This window comes from Sinocyclocheilus anshuiensis, unplaced genomic scaffold (genome assembly GCF_001515605.1).
Source record: "Sinocyclocheilus anshuiensis isolate Anshui unplaced genomic scaffold, SAMN03320099.WGS_v1.1 scaffold1365, whole genome shotgun sequence".
NCBI classification, from domain to species: domain Eukaryota; kingdom Metazoa; phylum Chordata; class Actinopteri; order Cypriniformes; family Cyprinidae; genus Sinocyclocheilus; species Sinocyclocheilus anshuiensis.
In genome coordinates, this window is record NW_015551032.1 from 703,962 (window position 1) to 710,178 (window position 6,217).

Genomic DNA, 6,217 nt, shown 5'->3' on the forward strand with positions numbered 1-6,217 from the left:
CTCCTTAATCAAACACACCTGATTCAGGTCATCAGCTCATTAGTAGAGACTCCAAGACCTGAAACTGGTGTGTCAGAGACAGGAGACATGCAAAATGTGCAGGGTTGGGGTGTCTCCAGGACCAGGGTTGGGAACCACTGGTCTAAGTCACATCTTAATATTCTGTTCTTTATCTTAAAGGACAATACTACATAATTGAGATGGGCAAGTCAGGCAATTTGCGGAAGGAGATTTTAGGTCATCTCCAAAAGCAAAGACCTGATTTGGAGGAAGTGCGCAGTGTGGAGGACTGTAATGTGATTCTTGTTTTCTGCCCCATTGTTTCACGGGCAGGAACTGACACTGATGCTGCACTGAATAAACTTAATACATGTTCAGGTAACTTCAAGATTAAGCACCAGAAGGTTACTTAGAAATTGAGATATGAGTAATACTATTCACACATTTTTCACTATCTAACTGTGAAACAGCATCCAAACCAGCTATTTTGATGGTGTTCCATTACACATTTAAACCTGATAAAATTGTACCAGACAGCAGCAGATTTATAAACAGGAGAAATACACTCACAGTGGACTATCTGTTCAATGAAGACGTAGGATTGTTGACATGCAACAGGAATGAGGAGGCACTGGCCAAAATTGTTCAGTGTTTCAAATATCAGGTATTGTCTTACCTCTTTTTTTTAAGTTAATTGAGGTGTGTGAACACTAATTATGCAAACATGATTTATAATTGGTAACTATAATTTTATAATTGGTAACTTGTCAGTTTATGTCCCCCTGTTTCTGTTGTTTTGTCCTAACAGTTATTTTGCCTATACCTCAATTACTACATAGACATGCCAAATCTAAGTTGATGGTGCTTTTAAAGTTTTGCACAATTTTAAAAGGCTGTGTATTTTTCCAGATTGAATTGACATTTTTGGGTGGACCATGCAGTCAAAATTAAGCAATGCTGTGCAGTGAAGAATATTTATTTGCATTTTACTTAATAATATTGCTTGTTTCCCCTTCAGAAACATTTTCTTGAAATTGTACAAATGTATTTCAGTTATATGTGGTACATCTTCCAAAAATGTCTGTATCGAGTATGCTGTTGGATATTTGGCATCGTGACGGTAAGAAAACCTGAACACAATAACTATGACAAAAAAAATGTCACTGCTAAAATATTTCAATTTTATTGATCTCTGTGGTTACATATGAAACTGTTGCTCAGAGGACGAAATATAACCAGTGAGTAAGTCTGAATTTGTTTGTTACTTGGGTGTTGCTGGTATTATTTCACAGGCAAAAATATGGAATTGCATTACAAGAAGAGATAGAGGAGCGTGTGAATCCAGTACAGTAAGTACAGCTTTAATTCTGTAATATGAGAAAGGTTATGGTAATAAAAACTTAATATAAAACTGCCGTTAGAAGGTTTATATTTATCTTATCAAAGAATCCATATTGTCACAAGTAGGCCTACAGAAGGAAAAGACTCAAAGGTAACGTCAACAACAAAGTCTTTATTCACAGTTATTTCAGAGAAGCAGCATGGTAAACGTGAGTATATAATTCAATTAAGATAGATAGCACTTAGCTTGAGCATAAACAGTTCTTTTTATGTTGCAGGTGCTGGCAGGGGTGCGGTGAAGACTAGCGACGACCGCTTTTGAAGCACTGCTTCAGCTTCGAAACCTTTGCGAATCATTTGTTTCGAAACAGTGTCTCAGTGTGCGTACAGGGGCGCCTTAAGATAACCAAAGGCCCCTGGGCTACAGCATTACAGTAGGCCCCCCAACCCCAGAAAACCTCTTTTTTTCTTTTTTTAAGCTTCCTAACAATTATTTGTCATATTTCGTTTTTTGTGTGTGTTGTTAATATGCCAGTTAACATTCACAACACTGTTCTGCGTAAAATGTGAATATAAGTGAATATGCAAATTCACTCTTTGCCACAGGGTGGCGTTTGTGGAACAGCAGAATTATATAGCCGTTACATAAAGTAAACACTACGTTATTACGGTGAGGTAATATGAAAGGAAAATGCAATCAAAACTTTCCTGGCTGAAATGTGAGTTTACAGGTATGATTTAAAACCATAAATCACACAAAATATTAATTATTCATCATCAGTAGATCAAAACAACATGTTGGTTAGGGAAGTTCGCGAGTGCGTGTCTAAAAGTGAACTGGATCGCAGCCCTTGTGTTCTCATTCTACGTCGTCATCATTAACCGTCGAAGTTCAATTCAAATTCTAAAGAACGCAAGTACAGAGGACGCATGAAAGTGCTCGGATGTGTTCTTGATATCGAGGATGCATCGAGTGCAGACTTGAAAGAATCGAGCCGTTAGAAATCCCAGAAGACGCTGCGGGCGGCCGGTGTACGGAAACCTGCAAGCTTTAAACTCGCTCTCGCAAATACTTGACAGCTCTTGAAAGTAAACATTTATCATTTTATTTTGCTTAATTTTAATAAAGTATGAGAAGCGATTTGTCAACAGAAGAGACGGAGGGCTGTGCGTGCGTGTTTTGCGTAATACTTGTTTATAGATCTTAAATTATTACTTGCTGCTTGGAAGGAATAATTCATTTTCTGCCTATTTCTACTTTGTATTTTCGTTGGAGTTTGTATTTTTGATTGCACTTACTGGTAATTATAATAATTGCCTTCGGCTAGAAGGAGCCTGTGTTATTTGCATTGCTCCCTTCCTGCATTTAAGTGCGAACTGTAGTTTCGATTTGAGGAATTGCCCTGCTATAGACTATTGGCTGGGCTAATTAGAAGGCGGCCACAGCTGTTTTCACTTTAGTGTCTTACTCAGAGGACGAAATATAACCAGTGAGTAAGTCTGAATTTGTTTGTTACTTGGGTGTTGCTGGTATTATTTCACAGGCAAAAATATGGAATTGCATTACAAGAAGAGATAGAGGAGCGTGTGAATCCAGTACAGTAAGTACAGCTTTAATTCTGTAATATGAGAAAGGTTATGGTAATAAAAACTTAATATAAAACTGCCGTTAGAAGGTTTATATTTATCTTATCAAAGAATCCATATTGTCACAAGTAGGCCTACAGAAGGAAAAGACTCAAAGGTAACGTCAACAACAAAGTCTTTATTCACAGTTATTTCAGAGAAGCAGCATGGTAAACGTGAGTATATAATTCAATTAAGATAGATAGCACTTAGCTTGAGCATAAACAGTTCTTTTTATGTTGCAGGTGCTGGCAGGGGTGCGGTGAAGACTAGCGACGACCGCTTTTGAAGCACTGCTTCAGCTTCGAAACCTTTGCGAATCATTTGTTTCGAAACAGTGTCTCAGTGTGCGTACAGGGGCGCCTTAAGATAACCAAAGGCCCCTGGGCTACAGCATTACAGTAGGCCCCCCAACCCCAGAAAACCTCTTTTTTTCTTTTTTTAAGCTTCCTAACAATTATTTGTCATATTTCGTTTTTTGTGTGTGTTGTTAATATGCCAGTTAACATTCACAACACTGTTCTGCGTAAAATGTGAATATAAGTGAATATGCAAATTCACTCTTTGCCACAGGGTGGCGTTTGTGGAACAGCAGAATTATATAGCCGTTACATAAAGTAAACACTACGTTATTACGGTGAGGTAATATGAAAGGAAAATGCAATCAAAACTTTCCTGGCTGAAATGTGAGTTTACAGGTATGATTTAAACACCATAAATCACACAAAATATTAATTAAGCATCATCATTAGATCAAAACAACATGGCATGTTGGCATAAATGTGGGTTATTTGGTGATTGTTAACTGCGTTTTTATTTTGAAACATGACGTGTTCGTGTTTAATTAGTTAAATCACAGCGTATAAAGTTTAAAGGGGTCATATGATGCGATTAAAATTTTTCCTTTGGAAAATCCTTCTTTGGAGTGTTACAATCTCTTGGTGCATAAAGAAGATCTGTAAAGTTGCAAAGACTAAAGTCTCAAATTATGCGATATGAGATCGTTCCGTAACTCCCCAACCGGACCTCACCGGACAATGGTACCTTTTTAGTTACACCCAGTGTCACTACCCCCTCCTACCCTACGAATTTCGAGCCCCGGGACACTCCCGTTGCTTAGAACAAAGCGATAGAGTAAAATCTTTCCCCTGCGAAGCGCTGCGCTGAGACGGCTCGTGGGTAATTCGCGTTTATATCATTAAGCAGAGTGTATATTTGACGTCTGTATGCTGATGCGGAAGCATCAGTGGAAGCATTCAGCCTCCTCGTGTGAAGACCAACGAGTGTAAAGACCTGCAACTTTACCTGCGTGACTTCACCGAGCAACGAAACTGGCAACGCACTTAAGTATTATTTTTATCTTCCCTTTACACACTCTCCTTTTCTGTCCTCTCAGGGATTTGAACTGTACTTGGATAGATGTGAACTTTGGCCGTTTCTCAATATGCGTTCTCCAGCGATCTTGCGTCCTTGGCTGCGTTCCAGTCCATTCTTTTATGCCCTTCACTCGCAAACTTCTCTCCGTCTCGTTTACTCGGATGTACGTCATTGATTACATTGCACGAGTGCCCACAACTGGCGGAACCCTTGGATTGTGCTGAACTGGAACAACCTAAGCACTTGATCACTTAGAATCTGCTATGGAGTTGGTTTATTATTTACATGTTTCCCCTTACAAATTTGTTTGGTACAGCATTCTATATGTATATAGATATGTTTGGGCTGTTATAAATGTAAAAAAAAATCATTAATATATTATAGAGTTGTTTGGGGTGGGGATAAATTAAACGCGATCTGCGATGATGTCATAGTCGTGTTGCATTGTGGTCTATGGAGTGGCCTGAAGTGTGCATATGTGCATCCTATCTCTACATCCTCTACTGCACCTCTTCCTTTCTCTGTGGGTCTCTGGAATTCTCTCCTCCAGGCCAGCACGGGCTGCCAATTCTAACCCCTGGTTATCCGATGTTCTGCGTGAGCATCAGACCAAACTCAGGGCAGCAGAGAGAAAATGGCGCAAATCAAAAGATCCGTCAGACCTGAGTATGCATCAGTCTTTGCTTTCATCTTTCTCTGCTGAAGTCCTTACTGCCAAATCTTCATACTTCCACAACAAGATCAACAGCGCTCCAGACACACGTAATCTCTTCAAAACTTTCAATTCTCTCCTCTGTCCCCCTCCACCACCTCCCACCACTTCTATAACAGCTGATGATTTCGCCATATTCTTCACAGACAAAACTAGAACAATCAGTAGTCAATTTTCAGCACCGCACACACAGGACCTCAAACCATCCACACCCACTGCTAAAACTCCCATCTTCTCCTTCTGAGGCAGAAGTATCCAAACTTCTCCTCTCAGCCATCCTACAACATGCCCTCTAGACCCAATCCCCTCACACCTTCTCCAAGCAATCTCTCCTACACTTTTACCAGCGACCTGTCTCTCTCCTTCCTTTCATAGCAAAAACCCTCGAATGAGTTGTTTTCAACCAGGTATCATTGTTTCTTTCACAGAGCAACAAACTGGATCCTAACCAGTCAGGTCTTAGGAGTGGCCATTCAACTGAGACTGCATTACTGTCAGTCACGGAAGCCTTGCGGATTGCAAAAGCTGACTCGAAATCATCAGTTCTTATTCTGCTGGATCTATCTGCTGCTTTTGACACTGTCAATCATCAGATCCTCCTGTCTGCCCTCTCATCACTGGGCATCACAGTGTCCTGGGGAGGGGAGGTATCCAAAGCACATCAACTGGTCACTGAGGTTTCTCATGGATCAGTTCTTGGACCTCTCCTCTTCTCCATATACACATCATCACTGAGTCCCATCATACAGGCACATGGCTTCTCCTACCATTGGTATGCTGATGACACACAGCTCTATCTCTCATTTCAACCAGGTTATCCAACGGTAGCTGCACGGATCTCAGGCTACCTGGCGGACATCTCGGCATGGATGAAAGAATATCACCTACAGCTCAACCTGGCAAAGACTGAGCTTCTTGTCTTCCCTGCCACTCCAACTCTACAGTATGCCTCGTGGTACCATCACAGAGAGGCTCAAAATCACTTTCCAGAACATTTTCGATCACCATTCCTGGCTGGTGGAATGATCTTCCCATGCACCCCAATATAGTATGAAATGTTTTAATAAGTTATGACATTTGTTTGTAATGTTATGTTATATTTATGGTTCATTTGCCGCTGCTTATGCTGTGACTATGCGGTCAGTTAAGCAAAGAACGCAG